The sequence below is a fragment of the Marmota marmota genome, unplaced genomic scaffold (genome assembly GCF_001458135.2).
Source record: "Marmota marmota marmota unplaced genomic scaffold, marMar, whole genome shotgun sequence".
Lineage (NCBI taxonomy): Eukaryota > Metazoa > Chordata > Mammalia > Rodentia > Sciuridae > Marmota > Marmota marmota.
In genome coordinates this window covers 6,120,235-6,142,836 of record NW_026000171.1, presented here as the reverse complement: position 1 = coordinate 6,142,836, position 22,602 = coordinate 6,120,235, and the positions used below count along the sequence as shown (strand labels likewise).

The 22,602-nt window shown below is 46.6% G+C and overlaps 1 protein-coding gene and 1 long non-coding RNA gene across 23 annotated transcripts in view; one reads left to right on the top strand and one right to left on the bottom strand.

Moving 5' to 3' along the window:
- Positions 1–22,602, top strand: part of Cacna1c (calcium voltage-gated channel subunit alpha1 C) — a 698,188-nt gene that overhangs the window by 359,843 nt on the left and 315,743 nt on the right. The gene's annotated exons all lie outside the window — the stretch shown is intronic.
- On the bottom strand, positions 610–18,582 carry LOC125611858. The gene is made up of 3 exons (XR_007342094.1): positions 18,571–18,582; positions 17,936–17,937; positions 610–811 (listed from the first exon to the last, which is right to left on the bottom strand). It is a non-coding gene; the product is annotated as an uncharacterized LOC125611858 (long non-coding RNA).

Here is a 22,602-nt window from a genome sequence, read left to right as displayed (position 1 = left end):
CATGACCCAAAAGCTGCCTGTGAAATCTCTAACAAAATATGGCCAGACTGAACCCTGTATCTGTCTACCTGTAGTTAAGAGAAACTCAAGTCTGAAGCAACAGAGGAATTTGGAGAATTCCTGGCAACCAGTGAGAGGGGGTTGATTTGATCCATATCTGGGATTTTCTTGAAGAGAGATCACAATAAAAGCGTAATAGTTTAATTTATATTTTGGGGACTTTTAATGAAACACCACTTTAGGAACCCTCAGGACGGTATCAGGAGAAGTATATGTGAAGTGGGAAGCACCCTGGACTCAGTCAGGACGCCAGGCTAGGCGGGGATGTGCCACTCCTTCCCTTTGTTACCCTGGCACTCTCCCAGCAGGTGGTGGTTTCCAGCATCTGGAAGGAGCTTGGGCACTGGTTGGCCAGTCCTGAGTCCCTCCTCCAGACCACTTGTGCAACTTTGAGCAAGTGATCTGCAAGGTGCTTATGCTACCTCCCCCCAGGAATTATTGTGAGGATTAGATAACACGTTAGGAGGTTTGTGCACAGTCACGACAGTCACGGTTTTTCCTTTTGCCCTTCCCCTTTTTCATCTGTTCAAATGAGGGACTCATTTATTCGATCTCTGAGAACCCTTTTGGATCAATTTCCTACCATTCCAACTCAGCACCGGCAAAGACCTGCCTTTGGAAATGTCACTTTCTGAGGAGCTGTAGAATCCTTGCTCAGGGAGGCATGCTTTTCTGGCTTTGCACTTCCCATCTTTGCAAAGGTAGTGTTTTAGTCAGGTTTTTCATTGCTGTGACCAGAGGACCTGATAAACTTTTCCTCCTCTAAAATTGTTTTTATCTGGGGACTCATGGTTTCAGAAGTCTCAGTCTATAGAAGGCTGGCTCCCATTCCTCAGGGTTCTAGGTGAGGCAGAACATCATGGCAGAAGAGTGTGGCAGAGGGAAGCAGATTACATGATGATCAGAAAGCAGAGAGAGAAACTCCACTTGCTAGATACAAAATATATACCCCAAAGGCAACCCCCCAGGGACCCACCTCCTCCAGCCACACTCTACCCATCTCAGTTGCCACCCAGTTAATCCAATCAGAGGATTAATTCATTGATTGGGCTCTCATAACCCAATCATTTCATCCCTAAACCGTCCTGCATTGTCTCACCCATGAGCTTTTGGGGAACACCTAATATCTAAACTATAACAGGTAGACACTTGAGGTTCCCAGGGAGATGATTTCCTACACAGCTTGCTCTACTGTGACATCATCCACATATTTCTTTGGCAGATGTTTGAGTCATCTCCTTGCCTTGGTGGGTTTTGTCCTACAGTTTAGAAAATGAATTTCCTAAGGGCAAGACCATGTCCATCATGATGATCAGGAAGCAGAGAAGAGAATGTCATATGACATTCCCCTGCCCTGACTAACTTTTCAACCTTAAGTTGGAAAGTGTACCTGGGTGTGATGGACCCACCTGCAGGGGTACCTAATAGGTTGAGAAGGAGTTTGACTGACAGGGACTGTCCCAGTGGGCCAGCCTTACTGATCCTGGCTGTGATTTTGCAGGTTGACAGTTGCTTTATTGCAATCCATCTGTACAACCCCTCACATCCCTATCCCCTCATAGTTGCATTTAACTCTCTCTGATACCCTGGGGTATAGGGGGAAGGATCACAACACACTGCTCAGGCAGGTTTCTACCCACTTTCACACAGTGAAAGTGAGGAGGCCCAGCCATTCGTTAGGGGAGAAAAAAAACCAAACAGATTATTTCCAAATATTAGAGAAGTAGGATGAGTCATTAAATATTAACCGCTTAAAATTATATTTAGGAATGATAATTTTATTGCTTGTTCCATCAAGCAGTAACATCTGATGTATTACAGTAGGCCTGTAATTGCTGAGTCGTAATTCCAGCCACATTAGCTACCTCTTAACTCATGCCCCTTGGTGAGGGAACAGCCAGTGTTCTTTCTGAGTTTCCATTTTGTGTGCACACTGGCACCTTTTCTTTTTCCAGCTCTGTGCTGTCACTTATAAAGGGAGTTAATCTGGGCCCAGGAATATCCTGAGTTCTTTTTGTGTTTCCAGCACTTTGTAATTTTACTACAGGAGAATTGCTCATCCACTTCCTCATCCAATCAACAAATATTTATCGGCAGGACAATAGCCAGTGGCTTTGAAGAGAGAATCTCTCTCTAAGCTCATGAATGTGAAAATGTCTAGCAAGGTGCTTGGCACATTGGAGGTACTGAATGCATTCTTCAAAAGCAACTCTAAGGGTCCTTTACCCCAAATACTGAAGCCCCGGGGTCTCGATAGATTTGCCCGGATGGAGCACGTTGCTGCCTTCTTAAACAGAATACATTGTGAATTAATCTTTTCCTGGTACCTCAGTGCTGTCATTTTGAACATCTGGGCTGTATTGGGGTGAAGTGACATCTCTGTTTTATCGACATATCCAGAGTTCTTTGCTCTTACATGAAATAAGACCAGAGTGTTGTCTTTATAAGTTCTTCTGTTTGATTTTTAATAGTTTGTCTCCATCCTAGCAGTGAAACAAAGGCTGCTTATTTCTTATTCTGTCTGTAGGTCTTGGTGATAACAAACATAACTATTTAGTGCTTTCCATATGCATGGTTTTGTTGAATCTTTATGTTACCTCAGCAAGGTAGATAGGATCATCTCCATTTTGTTGATTAAAAGAGGGGGGGGGGACACCCAAGAAGTTGCAAGAGCTAAGCAATATGCCATAGGCCACAAGGCTAGACAGGGGACAGTGGGCCCCAGAGCCAGGTTTTCTGATTCTAAGCCAGGACTCTTTCTGTGCCACTCTTTCTTCCCTTTAGAAAGTCTTTACTTTCTCTCTAGTTTTGTGCTGATGATCCGCCACAAAACTTGTTAAAATTGGGTATAATATGACTGGGTAGAGGTCTAAAAGGCTTTCCTTTGGAGAGTGTTTGAGATTTAGCACGTGAGCTTTGCCACCTCTCTAGTTGTCTGTTCACAGACCTTTTCCTTCTTTCTCCAACGTGTAAGTGAGGAAGGTGGATAGCAGATAGGATTGCCAAAGTCAGCAACAAAACAGAGAATCAGCCAAACCAAACCAAACACAAGATGCCCAGTTAAATATGAATTTCAGAGAAATAAATAATTTTGGTATCATTATATCCCATTGATATTTGGAACATGGTTATAAAAAGTATTTGTTATCTTTCTGAAAGAAGATGTCCTTTGTTTTATTTGCACTCTTAATAGCAGTACTCTGGCTGGATAAATGGTCCAGAATTTCTTGAAATCTGCTATGATGACCACACTGAGAGTGGGGGATGGGTTATACATTGGTTTGTAGAATCTATGGTGCTAATTAGATTGTGCTTCCTGGAAAAGATGGATTTTGAGCTGCTATTTATACAGCAGTAGGAAGCTGGTTGGAGTCACTAACTACTGGAGAAGGAGCTACTAATACAGCCACAGTGGAGAATGGTATGATGCTTTCTCAAAAAACTAAAAATAGACTTCCCATAAGACCCAGCTATCCAACTCCTGGGCATACCAGAGAAATACCTGCACACACATGTTTACTGTGGCACTATTCACAATAGATAAGATATGGAATCAGCCTAAGTGCCCATCAACAGATGAATGGATAAAAAAAGAATGTGGTATTTACAAACATGGAGTATTTTTCAATCATAAAGAAGAATGAAATCCTGTCATTTTCAGGAAAATGCTAGAGAACGTTATGTTAAGTGAAATAAGCCAGACACAGAAAGACAAATACAGCTTATTCTTTCTCATATGTTGAAGCTAAGAAAAAAAAGTTGACCTGAAAGTAGAATAGTGATTGCTAGGGATTGAGAAGTGTGTAGAGATGAGGTGGGAAAAGAGATTGGATTTGATCAATGCACACCAGTATGCATGTATGGAAATATCATGCTGAACCTCAATAATGTGTACAATTAACATATTAATAAAAATAATATTGTGTAAAATAAGGAGCTATTCTTATGAAAAAAATAGTAAAATGAATAAAGGCTGGGACTCAGAGACACCTGCACAAACCAAATATTTACTAAAAGTACCCGCTTTTTGAATAGAGCAAGGTTTCATTGCCTGCTTCACGTAATAATCAGTTTGGTTACTGTACTGGAAATGGAGAGAACCATGCCACTTTCCCCAGTACTCAAGTTGATCTGACAGCGAATGTTTGAAAATATTCAGTTCCCTCAGGCAATAAATTTAAAGAGCATCCCTTCCTTGAACACAGAATTAGGTTACTAAAGACATCTGCTAGGCAATCCAGAATTTCTTGAAATCTAAGTTATCATTTCCCCCTAGAACGTCTTTGTGAGATCTCACGAGTCATGTTTTTAAGGCTGATTGCTACCTGCTTGTAGGGAATGTACCTGTGATGGTCCCTGGTGGAGGAAGTTTGTGGGATAAATTGAAAATTGCCAGCTTGTGAAATGAAATGATGTGGCAAAGAAAGGGCATCCTTTCTGAGCACCTCCTCAGGTGTCCAAGTTTTCACACTCCAGGTTTTCACTCTCTGGGTCCTCTTTACCCCCAGGGAAGTAGGGATGTGCCCTCTGCCCTTGTCTGAGTATCTTCCCTGTCTCTCTACTTTTTTGGATTGCATTTACATCCAAAATTCACAGACCAAGCAACGCCCTCTTAAAGTTTATATTTGACTAATTTTTCTTGCATATACCAGGTACATGAGAAGGCGCACAGTCCAGATACCCTTCCTCAACTGGTTTTTGAATGCAGGCTTAGCACCCTCCCCTGAGAGGGGCTTTCATCTTCCTTCATTCCTCCAACACAATGCACTCAACAATGGGGCTTCAGAGGCTTGCCTGATGCCCTACCGCTAATAGCAGCAGGGTTGAGATTCAAGCTCACATCTTTTGACTTAAATGCCCTGTTTTCTTCCTACCCCACCAAAACAAGTGATTACCCAACAGGGGAGAGCAGATGGTGTGTAGTAGTGGGGGGATTAGGTGGATTTAATTCTTGTTTCTTTAAGAAATATTTACTTTGATGAGCATGTGCTGGGTCTCCAAGGACTACTGGTCTTGGGGTTTTCCTAGCTTCACAGAAGTGTGGACATTGATTTCAGTTTTCCCAAACATCTCTGACCTAGAAATGAAGCTGGGAATCATACAAGGTCAAGTTCTCTGGCTGTGAGCCCACGTGTCTCTGAGTTTGAATAATCTGCAGAGGAATCGCATGCTCAATCAGAACTAGGAGAAAGCCAAGCAGGTCCCCTTCTCAGTGAACTGTGAGCACCTCTGACATTCAGTGGAAGGCTCCATCCACTGGGGACAGGGTTGCTGAAAGTGCTTCGGAGTGTACTGAGGTTAAGAAGGAATTTATGAGAGTCTACAGGGCAGAGGTGACATCACACATGGGACAGTGCTGTGGCCCAGGTTTCAGTACAGGCTCAGGCAAGCTCCACCTGCCCGCCAGGTATTAATACCTGAATAGCTGGATCATGGAGAGGTCCTGGGACCCCCAGAGGCAGAACCAAAGGGGTGAGAGATTCTTGAGGGCCTCGGGCAATGGCTAGTAACCATCTGGTTCCAAAATATTTTGATAGTTTAAGTACTTAGTTATAGGTAAATGCTTTATTACATATATTAACCCACTAACCAGCCTTCACAAATACTTCTAGAAGTTAGACTCTGCATTCCAAGGTGTAGAAAAGGAGGCACAAAGAATCATTGAGTAACTTCCCTAAGATCCCAGCTAGAAAGTGCCAGGCTGGGCTGGAGCTGTCAGCTTAATTTTGAAGACTGTGCTCTTAATTACAAGGTGACTTTTGTCTCCTTATGCAAATTGCCTGCTACTCTCCCTGAAGGTTGATCTAGGCTGGCCACCAGAAATAGTTCATTTCAAAACAATGACACAGAGGATATTGTGCCATTTGGGTCATATTGTGCCCCGTGATTATCCTTGAGGCCCTAAAGGAACAAAGTATGATGTTGATGTGTTTGAATTTCATCTTCCCTGGGCCAAATTCCAAGCTCTAGGGCCTATATGGAGGAAAGAAGAAACCCATATATCCCTTTGATATCCTTCCCAGCTACCTGCTACCCCCATCAATCACCTCTGATACCTGGATTTAGTCTGTAAAGGACCTTAGCCATTGGGAGGCCATCAGAGGAGATTGTAAGATGCTTGACCTGCCTCTGTTTTCCATCAGACTCACCAAAGTGGCCTCAAGGGTCACTGAGGGAGCCCTAGGCTCATTGCAAAACCTTCCCAAAGCCCGGCTCCCCTGCAAGGTGATAGCCAGGATCTGGTTATCCGAACGTGGAGCTGAGGAAGGATGGGGTGCACATATGTCTCTGTGTGTGTGTGTGTGTGTGTGTGTGTGTGTGTGTGTGTGTCTGTATAGACCTATCTGTGCTCCCTAGGCCTGGGCCAAGCTAACATCTCAGATCCTAGGGGAAATGTTTCCACTGTCTGGGCTTTGGAACACTGAGTTTATTATTATTATTTTTTAAATTTGTGGTTCCAGGAAGAGATGTTGATTCTGTGTCAGGTGGCTAGGGCTCTGCCAAATGCTTCCTTAGTCTTCTAAAGATGCCACAGCATGCACCTTGGAGCATAGTCACTGACCCCCAAACCTTGAGAGTGACTCCTTGCATGTAACAACATAACAAAGTGCAGTTTTGGCTGGGGCTTAGCAGGAAGTGATTGGAAGGCCTTCAAAGATAACATCTAGAATCCAGGAGTCAAAATGTGATGTGGACAATAAACCTTGATTTTGTATTTACCTTATGGCAAGATCATATAGGTATATTCTCAAATATACACTAAACAGTGTGTGTGACAGCCATTTTGGATTCTCACTCACTCTCAAGGATTGCAGGGGGTGTCCATGATTAACCAGCTCATCTCCAGACACCATTCTCAGAATTCTAGTCCCTAGGCTCATTGCAAAACCTTTTACCAGCTTGTACCACAAACCTCACAGGACTCAGAGACACCCGATTCCATCCAGGTTAGATGAGTGGCCACCCCTGTTTGTGAAGGATCATGCCCCTGCCTTAGCCAGTCTCCCACCTGTGATCCTTGGCTCCCCTGCACTTCCCAGGGCAGTGACCAGGCCTTGCTCCTTGTGCTTTCTCCAGGGGTCTAAGAGCTTGCCGGGGGTTTACAGTTAGTATCAGAGTGAATGAAAGGACAAATTATTGAAAGAGTGCACCCTTTATCACCTTCCCACATGTATTAGTGAGGAGTGAATGAAGTGAGATTTACAAGTACCCACATAACCCATCTTCCAGATCATTTTATTTTCATTTGCATTTCAGCCAGCATCTAAGTGCTATGTGCCAGGCACAGGAACAGAATTCATTGTTTTGTTTCATCTTGAAAAGAGCCATCATCCAGCTTACACTCTCTGGAGATGGATGAGGACAGAAAGTTATGTCTCACATGTTTACCAGCAGGTCATGCAGAGCCTCAAGAGAGGTCAGGAGTACAGGCAGCTCAGGTCACAGAAGTCAGCAGGCTATGGGCTTGATGCTCATGTGCTGCTCTCCCAGGGATTCCTCTGATCCAGTAGGGTCCTAAGACAAGAGATTTCAGAAGACCCTGGACCAGCTTTCTATTGCTCATACCTTTGGAATTCCAGGGAGTATTTGCCTTCTGGCATCCCATTCCCTAGTCCTCATGCACATGGTCAGTCCCCATTTTCTCCTTGTCTGATTCATGCCTGAGCTTTGGACCCTGGGACAGATCTCGCCAGCAATGTCCCTGAATAGTGTCTGCTGCAGGAAAAGTTCCCACCTTGGAAGCAGGTTCTAGACCCCTATCCTACCTCTCCACCTGCTCCAGGGGACTAAGTACATGAAGGGATGGGGCAGGGTCTCAGGCCTCATACCAGATTCAAAAGAGAGGGCTGGACCCCAAAAGAAGGGGCCTGGAGTAAGAGGATTTTGCCCTAGGGCTATTGGAAACAGCTTTTGGTACCCTTTGAAAGATCCAGTGGGAACTCAGTGAGGTTTCATGAACAAAAGAATGTTCTAGAAACTGCAGTGAGTTGACTCCCCACTGTGAATGAGCCCTATATTCTCCTTTTCCTGTCCCAAAGGTAGGGAAGTGCCAGGCTGGCTGTCAGGGTGTGATGACCTCAGGTGGAGAGGGGCATAGACTGCCCAGGTAAAGCCTCAGCTCTCTCTCCTCAGCAGGAATGCAGGCCTGCAGACCCACCTCCCTGCCAGGGCCAGCTAGCCACCCTGAGTGCTGGCCATAAGGATTCAGACCCCTTCAGATCCAGAGTGCGGGGGACTTCCCAGTGGTTTGCAACCCATGACTCACTCATGCAGCTTCTCAACAACTTAGTCAGACAATCCAAACATGGAGGTGATTGGCATATTTAAGAACTCCCTTCCTGTTGGCGGGTATGGTGTCTTCTCACTGAGGCATGACACCTGGTTTAGGGCTACAAATAGTCTCCCCACGGGAATGGGGCTGAGGAGCCGAGTGAGCAAGGATTTCAAGCGAGTAGTCGGCACAAGAAGAGGCACTATATTAAGGCCTGGTTATGTTTAGAAGTCATCCAGAGAATGTTTGGCATGCTGAATATAAACTCATGCTTCCGTCTGCCTGCCACACTTGAAGATTTCTCCCAGAGGGACACAGAACGTGGGGCGCCCTGGAGAAGATCTGGGAGTGTCTCAGGGAGAAGGCTCCTTTCTCAGGAACTGGGTAACAGTGGGGAATAGCTCCCAAGCTTGTTGCTGCCTGGAATGCTCAAGATATGGTGGGCCAGGGGGTGAAGCTCAGTGGTAAAGCACTTGCCTAGCATGTGCGAGGCCCTGGGTTCCATCCCTAGCACCACAAAAAGAAAAAAAGGTGGGGATGCGGATAAATGTGACCCAGTAACGTCAGCATTCAGATTCCAGCAGAAAAGGCTTCCTTTGAAGTCGACCCAGTTCCTAAATGCCTCAATAATGGAATTCCTTTTAGAGACAGGCGTTAACTGCCAGCATTATGCTTTAGAGTTCAGTTAGCTTGGAAGAGTGATGAAAATGATTGTCCCTCAGCCCACACTGAATTGAAGGATGGTGGTCCCAGAAAAGACTGTGAGTTATCTTATGTGGTCCCTTCATCTGTCAGCTTGGGAAACTGAGACCCAGAGAGAGGAGGTGACCCATCCAAGGTCACACTGCCATTCAGTACCAGGGCCAAGGCTCTAGAGTGCTGAATTGGTTTACTCTAACAGTGTGTTCCCAGGGACTGGGAAAACATTGCTAAGGTAAAATGAAAATGCCTTTGGGATGGAAGTGCAACCAAACGAAGCTCCAGTGTCTGTGAGGTCTGCGGCTTGGCTTGGGATGCGGCTCTTAGCAGGTTTGGGAAATGGAAACAGTTTGGGTTGAGTTTTAACTGTATACAAGCTTTCAATTGGCTATCAGGGAGATACCCCAGGACTGTGTCAATTGGAATCTTCTCCACCTGCCCCTTTAGTTAAGGAGAAGAATGGAAAGACTGACATGGAGTAAATTTTTGGCGATAAAATGCTTGATTCTGCCAGGCTGGGAGCATAGTAGGGGTACATCATGCAAGGAGAAGATGGGCTCCCACACCTCTACGCTGCCCTCCTCTACTCGGCAGCCATAGCTCTGTGCTTAGCATTGCCATGGAAGGGAAAGGCGGGGCTGGGTGTATCAGAAGGGTCCTGGGGAGGGCTAGGAAGAGCTGGGGAGCAACACACAGACCTGGCTTTATATCTCAGCTCTGCTTCGGTTGCTTTGGAGTCTTGAGCCACTCTGGTTCTCTGGGCCTCTATTTCCTCATCCAGAGGATGGGAATAGGATGGTTGAATGAGGGTAATGGTCTTGCACAGTTCCTGGCATACATACCCTTTGTAAAGGGCTCTGTCTACAGTAGTGCTCCGAAGATATTGCCATTCTGACTAGGATTCTAGACATTCGTGATTCATTTTGTCTTAGGGAGAAAAGAAGATAATTTCCCCTGAATTGATATGAGTAGATGTGCTGGTTTCAGAGAGGACCAGAGGAAGAAACAGCAAGGAAAGAGGGGTAGCCCCAGCATTTTTGAGTTTCCAGGATTCCTTTTTGGGTCTCTGGCTAGGACAATCATCTTGGGAATTGTGTTTGCTCACTCAGTGGCTTGTCTGGGAAACTCTAGTGAGAAGTTGACCCTTTTCTTCTAGTAACATCCTGTTGTAGTGGCCTATGAGAAAATCTTTCCCTTGCTATATATGCTTTCTCTCACATGAGGCCAGAGACCCCATGGCACTTCCATCTGTTAAGCGTCCAAAGTTCAGAGAAGTCCCTGACTGGACCCTCCCCAGGGCTAGGCTGTGACAGTATTAATACCAGTCAACATTGATTGAGTGCACATCACATGCCAGATTCAGTGCTGAATGCTTCATTACAACCTTGGCAGGGAGGACACTCTTATCATCCCATTTTATAGATGAGAAAGTTAAGGTACTGGTGAGCTCCTGTAACTTGCCCAAACTCACATGAATAGTCCATAGCCATGCTGGTATTTGGACCAGGCATTCTGTGCCCCTAATTCCTATGCAGTACCACCTTTCAAGTAGGAGAAAGAGCAAGATCAAGGGGTTAGAAAGGGACCAAACATCCCACAAGGACAGTGAGCAGCAGAGGAAGTAGGCTGGGTTGGGTCACCAGTTCTTCCAGTGAACTGAAAAACCCAAACGCCCAAATGTTGGATGGCTGGACACCTCTCTAAATGATTAACACATCTCCCTGCGGCTTGCTCTTGTTGGTGTGAGTTGTTTAGTCTCCCTTTTCTCTCATCCCTTCTCCACTGAGCAGTTGCTGAGCATGGCTCCCTTTAGCAGGTACCCTCCACATCTGTCTTTCCTCCCCCAGCTCCATAGCCTTCTGATTATTGGATACTGGAGTCTTCTGGGTTGGAAAGGACTGTGCACGTCACCTATGCATTCTTCTGCCTGACTCAGGAGTCCCTTTGTGGTCTTCATGGAAGGTTTTTCAAAAAATTATTCAAGGATGATGGAGGCTCCTTTTTGTGCCCATCTAATTGTTAGGAGCCTCCTGTTTAAAAACTCTAGTCAAGTGCAGCCTCATAGAGGCTCCAGCCATTGGTTCCAGCCTCTGTCCCTTTAGGGCCATTTCAAGGCAGTTGCTGAATAAACTATTTCAGATATCATAACTCAATAACTCTCAACCTTGGCCCTGTTGACATTTTGGGATGGATAATTCTCTTGCCAGGGGCTGTCCTGTGTGTCGTAGGATGGTTAGCAGCATCCCTGTCTTCTACCCATGAGATGACGTGGCAGCCTTCCCTCCCCAGTTGTGACAACTGAAAAAGTCTCCAGATACTGCCAAATGTCCCCTGGGAACAGGGGGGTCAAAATGTTGCCTGACTGAGAGTCACGGCTCTAATCCTGCCTTGTCATTGCTTATCTGGAATTCGGAAGATCGATCACCCCCAGACTCCAATGGCCAACTACTGAAGAAAAGACCCCTCTGTCCATCTTGTCTTTGCTGAAGTGGCCAAAGTCAATAAGCCAGGCATCTTTGTGGCCATCTCCTGGCCCCAGAGGCAGGTTGGTTACCTTGGTGGCCTCGTCAGGAATGGCTCTGCTTCTCTGTTCCTCCTTGGGGTAGGCTGATGCAAACGTGGGGTAAAGAGGGTGTGGCAACACTGGTGATTTCCAAAGCCTTCTTTCCCGTTTATCCTTGCTGGAGAGCTTGCTCTCATTTTGTTGGGTGAATGCAGAATGGACACAGCATGTGCGTTTTTGACTGTGCTTATTGTCCAGAGGCATGTTTCCTTCCATGTAGGATCTGCAGTTCTAAGTTCCCTTGGACAATCCCTCTCCCCACTGGTACCCCAAATACATGCCTACCACTTCTCCCACACACCCAGGGTCCAGAAATTATCCATCAAAGAAAGTGGAGCAAGGAAGACAATCCACAGTCTTCCGAAAGGTCTGGAATCAGAAGCCAGGACTCCCGTCTCATCAGGTTTTCTGTCTGCACAGTGCAGCAGGCCTGAGTAACCTGCTGTGTTCTCTGGGACCTGACTCTGAAATGTATTGGCTGAAATGTGTCTGGCTTTCACCCCAGATGCAACATGGTCTCCCATGTCCCCAGGGCCACAAACTTCCCCTTCTGGGGTCCTGATTTACTCTGCAACAGTGTAGTGAGAAAGTGGACAGTGTGGGGTGTCATCATTGTAGCTGCTCACCTGATGTCCCTGGACCCGCACTGTGGGTCTTTGGCAAGAGGCCCTACTGGAAAACACCACCCGTATAGCTCTGCAGTCTGCTCCCCCTTCCTTGCTCAGTTAATGAGGTTGCCTAGTCTGCTGAAGGTTGTCAGAAGGTCTAAACGGTGAGACCTCAATTGACAGGCCCTCTGGAAATTCAGTTACCCTGTAATTAAATTCTTATGTTAAAAAAAAGTCTTCATCAATCATACAAAACAAGCTGCCTGCATTTGAAGTGTGTGGGTTGCAGGAAGATTTGGTGCCATGTGGTAGTGTTTGAAGACCTTCCCAAGATGTGCCAGGTGGATTCTGCCTTGCTGTTGTTATCCTGGCCTTTGCCAGTAACAGCTTCTACTCCTTATCTTGGAGGGGAGATGTTTGTTACCCCTGAGGACCATGGGATAAGCAATGGTCAATTTATTGGGGAAAGTCTATTCTGAGGACAGGTGAGTGTCAGGGGATGAGAACAGACTGAGGATTAATCCTGACCTACTTTAGGGTTGTGATACAGGCTCTGAAAAGGCAATTAGCCTCTCTGAACTTAACTGTTGCCAGTCTGTAAAATTGGATAATGATGTTCACGCTAACTTTGTCAGAGCAGAAGTGAGGGTCAGATTAGACTTTGCAATACAAATGCTTATAAACATACACGAAAGGATAGACAGATTGCTATTGGGGAAGAGAGCACAGAGAGAGCACCCACCATGTGCAAGGCTGGTTGCTGTGGGGAGGTCAGCATTGAGGTTAGGAATATGGGTGGGAGTTTAGAGGAGGACCTAGTCGCTCCAGTAGGGATGCTGAGGGCTTTTGTGTTAGCAAATGTGGCTGAGATGATGGACCCTGCAGAGAGGTACTCAGCTACCCCACAGGTCTCTGATTCAGACTGGAGAGCTGGGAAGTTCCAAAGCCCCTAGTCCCCTGTGGGGACCTGTGACTCTGTGGCCCTCCTTTTGGACTCCCTACCTGTTCTTTGCCAAGAATGCTTCTTCACTGCTGCCTTTGATTACTTTGTTGGGCACATGGCCCTTCCATGCTTAGCACTAGGACTGGGAGCAGCCGGGAAGACCTGTGTTCAATTCTCAGGTGGCTTCAGCCTTCCCCAAAGAAGAGGTGGAATGGAGAAAACTTCGAGGGTTTGCTTTAATCAAGTCACAGCCCAAAGAATCTGTGGAGCCTGTCTTGGATTAGATTCCCCCTGGTGGTGTTAGGGTCGGGGAGAGTACTTTGGTGTGGAGAGCTTCCTGGAGGAGGTGAAGCATGAATTATGCCTCAGCTATGACAGGACAGAAGGGGAGAACATCCAGGGATGGGAGGGAAAGCAGAGGCTAAGACCTGGGTCGGACCTGTGATGGGGATCAGATTAGATGTGCCTGGCTAAGGGAGAAGTGAGTGGAGGGAAGAGGGAACAGTGAGGCTGGGATGGTGGAGGAGCCACACCTCTGGCTCCCGAAAGCCAGGTTATGTTTTTCCAACATTATGTTGTAGCACTGGGTCTCTGTGTATGTGGCCAGAAAGGTTGTGCTATGAAATGCTAGTCAGGATCTGGCATCTCTGCTATGGCAGCCGTGTTCACTGGAGTTAGAGGAAAGACTCTGGACATAGAGACCCAACAGGCCACCATTGCAGTAGTCCAGGAGCTATGGAAAGTTGGCAGAATTAGGAAATTGCTTCCAAAATGTGATGAGGATGACGTTGGGGGTTATTGGGAAGGACTGAATGGAATCTGTTTTCCGGAAGCTCCTAACCCAGTGCAAGCCCTGCCTTCCACATCTGCGCTGCACAGTCAGGCTGCCAGCACCCCTCTCTCCCCCAGCACCTCAGATCCCCGCTGTTCTGCCCATGCCTGTCCCAGCAGCCCGATGCAAGGCAGGAACTGGAGTGCAGAAGGCCAGGCAAACAGGCTTTGTCCTTACTCCAGTGTCTTGGGGTCCTTTTCCAGCCACCTGCTCTAAGTTGTGATAAACAAAATCTCTCCGGAAGAGCAGCTTACCAGCGACCAGGGACCCACTGAGTTGCAGTCATGATGGAAATACTGGTGGGGTTGGGAGATGGATTTGATGCATCTAGTCAGCAGCCAGCCTGCATTCTGTCTTTGAGAACCAGAGAACCAAGAGAGGGGAATGTCTGCCTGAACGTGAGCTTCCCTAGCTGTGCGTAGGGCTGTGAGAAGCTTCTCATTACAGTAACCTACAATGTAGAAGAGACCAGAAATTGGGGTCCATTCCTTTGTCTTGGTCAGCAGAGAGAGATCTGGCACTCCTGCCCACAAGGTAGATAATAATTTGATTTTCTCTGAGTGCAGCAAAAGAATCCTGCATGCCTGGCTCCTGCTTTTGCTTCCCCCAGGCACAGAAAGGCTGACCTTGACTTCCGGTTATAGCTACATCCCCCTGGGTTATTCTCCACCTCTTTACTCTCAACCTGAATAATCATTTCAGAGCTGAGGGATTCCCCCCAGTGTTAAGTTTTGTTTTGGTGGGGAAATCTGTACAACCCAGGTGTGCACTTAGACCCAAGGACTTGAGAGAAATGAAACCAAATCATGGAGGCCTGGGGCTGGAGAACTGAGCAGGGGCTGTAACTTTCCATAAAGGAGGGTGCTAGGCTGCTACACCTGCAGTGGCCAAGCAGCCCTGCTCCCCTGACCCCGCAGTATTTATCATATTTACCTTCTCTTGGTTATGCAATTAGCATGAGCCTTCAGACTGGAAGGGGTTTCAACTTTGGTCAGAGCTGTTTCCAGCCTTCCTTTAAGATCAAGAGTGGAGGAAGCTTTGGGAATCTGCCCTCCTGCAGAGGGGAAGGGCAGCCTCGCATTAGGCTGACATACAGCAACAAGGACATCTCAGTTGTGAAAATGTTGGAAAATATCAGCTTCCCTGAGCCCCCCATGTGCCTCTGCCCCTGCTAAGACCCTCCCCGCTGAAAGGTTAATTCTAGCACAGGACTCTACTCCCATCTGCTCCAAAGGCTCTTTTCTACTGGTGAGTTTCACACTGGTTGTTAAATATTTTGAGAACCTTCCTGTAGTTTGTAGTTTATGCCATGTCTCTTCACATTGGGTCTCAGTATTTTATGCTGCTTTGTTTTTGCCTTATTAAGATAGAAGTAGTACTTGTCAAAACCCCACTCACTGTCTCAAGCCCTGCTCAAATGTCACTTTGTCTATGAAGCCTGTCCTTGTCAGAATGAGTCACCTGCCTCTTTGCCCACACAACATTTGATGTACCCTCTTTTATAGAATCAATGAAATTTAACCTCCTATTTTAGCAGTGGGTTACAAAAGGGGCAATTTTGCCACCCAGGGGACATTTGGAATATGTAGCTTTGGTTGTCACAAGAGAAAGGGGTGCTACTGGCATCTAGTGGGTAGAGGCCAAGGATGCAGTTAACCATCCTACATACAAGGGCAGCTCCCTCACACCAAAAAGTTACTGGGCCAGACTCATCAAGAGTGCTGAGGTCGAGAGGCCCTGTTTGGGGTAGTCTGGTGTGTCTCCATGTCCATCCAGCTCCTTCCATGGTGAGCTCCTAGAGGCAGGACATTGCTACTTGTGTCTTTCCCCAGCCCATTCCTCCTTGCCAACACCCCAAGGAGCCAAGGCAAGACATTGCATTTAGATGGACACTCAATAAATGGGGCTGAATTGAATTCATTTAGTTAAATTGAATCAAATTGAATCGAATCTAAGCTGCCCTGCAAATCATTAGGCAAATGCACCAATTATTTTGGGCAGTAGCTCAATCTTTCCTTTGCTTCACAATCAGGAAATATACAGGGTCCAGCCCCAGCTGACCTTGTTGGCCTAGACCAGCGTCCTGAGAAAGTGAATGCAAGGGCTTAGGGACAAGTGTGACAATTGTACAGATTAGTAAATTGTGACCATGAGGAGTTTTAGCTTCTTATTTGCCATGCGTCTCAGTGACAGAGCAGTTTTCTGATTTTCTCATCCTCCACCCCCCCAAAAAAAGACAGCACTAAGAACTGAACTACCACAGCCCCAACTCTTTTCAGTGAGTTGCAAAAGTATAGAACTGTCCAAAATCTGTCCCAAGAGGCAGTGTGGTTTGGAGCAGGACTTCCCAGCCTTCTCACCTCAGAACTCGCAAAGTGTCACGTTCTAACTGCATTCTAGGGAAAGGTGTGAGGCAGGCAATCAGCCTGGTACTTCAATTGGCCCAGGCCCTGCCCTTCTGCCCCAAGGCTGGCAGGGGTAGACGCTCCTCACACTGGTAGCGCCTTAGGGGCACCCCACTTTGGGGTGCTCTGATGAGACAGAAAGACATGGCAGAAAGAGTCAGATTACTTGTGTTACGGTCAACTCCTTCCACACCAGGACCAATGGTCTGACCCTGACCTGGGAACTTAGTTCCCTCATTTGTAAATGAGAATGAAAAATCCATACCTGCTTTCAAAAAGAGGCTGGACATGGTCATCTTGCACGCCTCCCCTTAAGCATACGAGGTGTTCTGCATGCATCACTTCATTTCTCCTTTATCGGCATTCCCATTCTGCAGCCGAGAACACCGAGTTGCAGAAAGATTTGTGTAGCTTGCCCAGGGTCACACAGCTCGCATGCGATAGATGCTGGATTCTAGATCCCATCCTGGGCCTTGCCTATTCCAGAAAGCAGCTTCATTCTTTTCTTTGATGTCTCAAAAGTGCCACAGCTGCCCTGCCTAGCATCCTCTCCATGAGGTTTTGAAAACACAAAGGCTGCTTCGCCTGGTGGTTTTAAGCTATGCTCGGGATATACAAGTGATCTCTAGGCTTTTTATGTTACACTTGGACAAGATTAGAATCGGGCTTTCCTTTTCTTCAAGATTAGATTTTTCTGTTCCATCCAGAACAACCTGCTGTTCCCCAGCTATACTGCCTGGTTTCAAGCACATCTAAAATTACAAGAGAATTACCTCGCTTCTGGTATTTCTGTTTCCCCAGGAAAGTAGATACTAGAGAGACAACTACCCAGAAACCAGGGGGCGGCATGTTGGCCATACGGAGACAAATAAAGCTGTTTTCTTTCTTGGCCCTCTGAAGGATGCGTCTAATTTGGGGCATGTTTTGTTTGGTTCATCTTGTATCTGGAGAGGTTCTTCGTTTCTCCCTAAGTGACATCTCTCCGGAGCACACAATTCCCTCTCTTCAAGGTGAGTAATCCACTCTCCAGCTGTTCATAATGACTAATTAGTGAACAAAGAGGCTAATAAACAAAATTAGCTATTGGGCCATGGTTTGGGAATGAACCAAAGGGAGGAGAAAGGTCTCTGTCTACTTGCTGTTTATTTTTCCTTAAAAAAAAAGGAACCACAACAAGACATGCCACACATCCCCACTGGTGATTTGTCAGTCACATCTGAAATGTCCATGTCCAGTATATTCCCTCCATTTGAGAATAGATTGAGGTGGTTCCAGGAGAAGTGGTAGTCTATTTTTTTTTCTCTCTTGCTCTCCTCTCTCTCCATTCTTCTGTCTCTCTCTTTTCAATATATCCAGAAAGATATCTAGGCATTCTTATTTAACCAACATTTGTGGGCATGGAACTACATCATTGCATCTCAATCTTATTACAGCTCTTTCCGTCTATTGGACCAAGAGACTTCCACATGTCCTCAGGGGCACACCTAGTAGGGGTTAGTACTGGCAATTAACTGTGATCTCCAAATCCAGTGCCTATCATCTTAGGCATTTACAACTAATATATGCCTATTTTGTTGGGAAGACCAAAATAGGCTAAAAAGAAGAGATTTGAAAAGAGAGAAGTGCTAAGTTGTGAGCTACCAAGTACACTGGGCTTTTTGGAAGCTGCAGAGTCCGGCTTAGCCATAAAGCAGTGGGCAGTTTGTGGGTGGAGAACAGTGCGCTCACCCACAGGGCTGTTCTGTGAGATCACCTCTCAGGAAATATTTAGAATCTGATGCCCACTTGCTTTACCTCCCAGCAAACCCTACAGTCCCTCCGCACAAAGTGGTGCAGGAACTGTTCTTCTGGGCCCCTCGGGGCTGTGCAGGCAAATTCTTTCTCCATTTCCCTGCCCCTTCCACTGCCCTTTCTTCCCTCTGCTGTCTTCCCCTTTTCTTCCCACTCTTCAGAGAAAATAAGTCTGTGGCAACCACTGGACTTTGTCCCTCTTGGTATTCTGTCTGTCTCGTGGCCTTTCTTTCTCCTTCTCCCCACCTGGCTGATTTTTCATATCTTTCTCTGGAGAAGGCTTTTGTACCTCTTAAAAGTCTCCTTCTGTTTTAGTCAGATTTTTCGCTGCTTCGACTAAAAGACGGGACCAGAACGATCGAGGAGGAAGTTTATTTGGGGGCTCATTTCAGGTGACCAATTTCAGAGACAGCTGGCTCCGTTCCTTGGGGCTCCAGGTGAGGCAGAAACATCATGGCAGAAGAGTGTGGTGGAAGGAAGCAGCTCATATGATGATCAGGAAGCAGAGAGACTCCACTCACCAGATACAAAATATAGGCACACCCCCCAATGAACCACCTTCTCCAGCCACATTCTACCTGCCTTCAGTTACCACTGAGCTAATTCCACCAGGGTTAAGATTCTCATAACTCAAGCATTTCTCCTCCAAACCTTCTTGCATTGTCTTATATATGAGCTTGTGGGGGATAACTCACATCCAAACCACAACATCTGCAAAGTGAATTCCTGTTTGAGATTAACTGATGTGCTCTCACAGGGCTACTGATGGCCCACCTGTCTTCAATCCATCTTCCCTTCAGGTTTGGCTCACATATTCCATTTGGTTTCCGCCTCCTTGGTTGGGTAGTCCCAGCCTGCCCTCCTGAACTTTCCTACTGGAATCAACTGGAAAGCTCAGTAGTCCTTTCCTGGCTGTCTGAGGAAACCTGAGGTAGATCTTCATGGCTAGAATCACCTTGATGCTTGAGCAAGCACCTAGGGAATTTGGGGGGGGGGGTGCATTGTCATGGTGACAATGGAGTATTTATTGTAGTACCTTCCTCAGACTTTCTTATGCAACCTGCCCTCTTTCCTGGATTGCTGGGATGCCGCAGGGAGGTTTCTTAAATTAATCCTGTCAAAATAGCCTTTGAATCCTTTTGGAGCAGGACTTTTTTTTTTTTTTTATCTCACAAAACACAAACTGTTCAAGAGAAGAATTAGGAACAAAGACAACTCAGGACTGGAGAGAACTTGGAGAACATTTAGAGAAAAGTGTGGAAATGATTGATGGGTTGGAAAATAGGACCTTGGATGAGAGGTGAGAGGGATGGGGATTATTTAACTGGGAGAAGAGAGGCTGACAGGTGACCTAGTAAGAGCCTTCAAGTTTGTGAAGGGTTAGGATATGGAGGCTGGCGATTAGCTGGCTTCCCATTACCACTGGAGAAAGAAAGACACTTAAAGTGGGAGGTGGGAAGTTAGAGCTGCAGTGAGAACTTCTCAACATTGGCTTGATAAATCGAGAAAAGCAGGGTGGGCAACAGACCTTCCACCATGCCATCTTCCTGGACAAGATCAACTCTAGGATGGTGATGGTACAAGAAAGCCAATGTCCATCCATCATCTGGAACAGAGATTCCTAATCACTTCCCCTCAGGTAGTACCTGCATGGCATTGCCACCATCTCCTGGGGCACATGGCAAAAATTCAGTTTCCTGGGCCCTACCCAGACCTCCTGGTTTAGAATTCCTGGGAGAGAAGTATAGGAGTCTGCTTTATTTGGTTTTGCTTTTTCCCAAAGGAAACTTGTACCTAACTCATTGAGAAGTCCTATAATTCAGATCTCAAGGGTCCCTTAATGGTCCTGTGTTAAAGGCATAGTCCCCAGTGTGGTGGTATTGGGAAGGAGTGGGACCTTAGATGTGGAATCCAACGGAAGGTTTTTAGGTCATCAGGTGTGCCCTTGGTGGGGATTGTGGGACCCTGGTCTCTTTCTCTTTCTCCATTTCCCCCCATGAGCTGAGTGGTTTTGCTCCACCATAGGCTCCCCCTAGGAGTGCTGCCTCACCACAGGCTCAAAGCAATGAACCAACCAGCCATGGCCTGGAACCTCCAAAACTGTGAGCCAACAGTGCACCTCTCCTCTGTTTAAGTTGATTATTTCAGGCATTCATTATAGTGGTCAAAAGATGTCAAACACATGAACCAAGGAGCTAGTTGGGTAAAGAAAGAGAAAATACCTCCCAAATGTCTCTTGCTGTCCCAAGTACGTCTTGTATCCAGTGAGTTGTTGGTCATGCATGAGCTGTTCCAGAGGAATGGACCTCCACTGGAATGGACCTCCACTGGAATGGACACTGTGTGTGTCAATGCTGTCCTTGGGCTCTGCAGAGCTCTGTACTCTCCTTGCTGAGTGCTACCTAAAGAGCTCATCCTCACGTTTGTCCTGGCAGCAGCTTATGGCTTAGCAGCAGCTTGGTGGAGTTTCCAGTACAAAGAAGTTGTAAGGGTCCAAAGGGGCTGAAATGGAAAGGTCCTGGGGGTCAAGGGCTGCTATCCCTGTGACCTTGAGCAGGGGATCTGACCTCTCCTACTCATAGATTCTCTCTCTGGAAAAGGAGGCAGCTGGACTAAGCAATCTCCTAAGTGCCGCCAGTTCTCCCTTTCTGTCTCTACTGTTGGAAGGACTACTGTTGGAAGACTCAGTGACCATGCAGCTGCCATCCCACCCTAAGACTATCTCCCTTTGGGCAGCTTTTCCTCAAGAGAAAATAGAAGCAATGTTATTTTTTGTTTGTTAATTTCATTTATGCAGCAGAACCAAATCCTAATATATATATATATATATATATATATATATATTAGGTTCCAAGCAAGCTGACTTAACAGTGAGAACCAGGACAAAGTAAAGAGCTACCTTGATAAGCAGATGCTCCAGCTGAATTGTGCAGAGCAGTAGATTTCTGCTCTAACATAGCATCGGAAAGGACAGATTCTGAGTCAGACAGGTGTGACATACAACTCAGACTCAGATTAACCATGACCTTGATTGAATAATCCTCTTGGGTCGCAATTTTTGAATTTGTAAATTAGAATAATAGTCTCTACCTCCCAGGCTATTCATAAGTATTACATATAATTTACAAGGTGTCTTGTTTAGTAGGCAGCACACAGTAGGTGTTTAACAGTGTGTGTCTGTGTGTGCATGCATGAGTATGTTCATTTCGCACCAGGCTATACATCCACCGTACTATGTTCATGGGATGTATAGAGAAATACTGCGTAGCCCCTGCTCTCCAAGGGCTCGCAGACTGGCTTGGTGTCCGAAGACGGGACCCAAGCATAAAGCACAAGGGTGTCTATGTGCTGTGATGTGGTCTTGGGGGCACATGACAGATATAAAGTCAGAGCCTGAAGGATGCTCTCCTAAGAGCAGGGCTTCTTGGGCCTGGTGCTTGGATGCCTCCTCTCTCCTCCACTCTTCTGAATACTACTATTTCTTTTGTCCCCATTGAGGCCCTTCCTCTTCCATAGAGCCACCCAAGTTGTTCCAGCCAGTCCCTGGCCTTTCCCTACACTTATTTCAAGATTTCCCAGCCCTGGGCTGGGCTTGTTCCCCTGCTGGAGTGTGCATGTCTGTGTGGCCTCTCCATCTGGACTGTGCGCTCCTGGAAAGCAGAGAACAGGTCTGTCGTGCTTCTTAGGTGGAAGATAAGGTGGGGACTCAGTGTTGTTAGGGAGAAAGCAGAGCTGGACAAGCTAAGAATCTTTTTATTTGAGATCCGGGAACAGGCTGATGGGCCTTCCCTCCCTCCTGTGGCTGCAGATGGTGCAGTGAGGCAGAAGGGGAAAGAGAGAGCCAACCAGGGACAACTGGGCTTGGAGGCGCTCACTGACTGGGCCAGGCTCTGGGCCATATGGCAGTGCTCTGCTCACAGGCACAGGGAACCCAACTCCTCCCCAGGTGTGAACAGGATGGTGAGAGGTGGTTTCTCACCCTAAGGAAACCTCCACACAAAAGAGGCTTCCTCCCCACAGAGCTCCCAGCCAGTTCCAGGCTGTTAGTCAGATGTGATAATGGCCCAGGGTGGGTGGGTGGCAGGCAGGAGGGATGAACATCTCCTTCATCAGGAGGGAGCTCTTGGAGTCCCACATGTTCATCGCCCAGCTCTTCAGAAGAACCATTGCCTCACCCTGAATCCTCTTGCCCAGGACACAGGCCAGGAGAGACAGGTGGCTTGTCTCTCCCTAGAAATCCTCCTGATCTAATCTGGTAATAAACAGAGGAGACTCATGGGAATCACTAGAATGATACTTTCCCCCTCTGTATCCATATTTTTATAACATAGTGAGGGAGATCTTGGAAATCATTAGAAGGATACATTTTCCCCCTAAGTATCATTTCTATCTTCCTTCCTTTCTTTCTTCCTCCCTCCCTTCCTTCCTT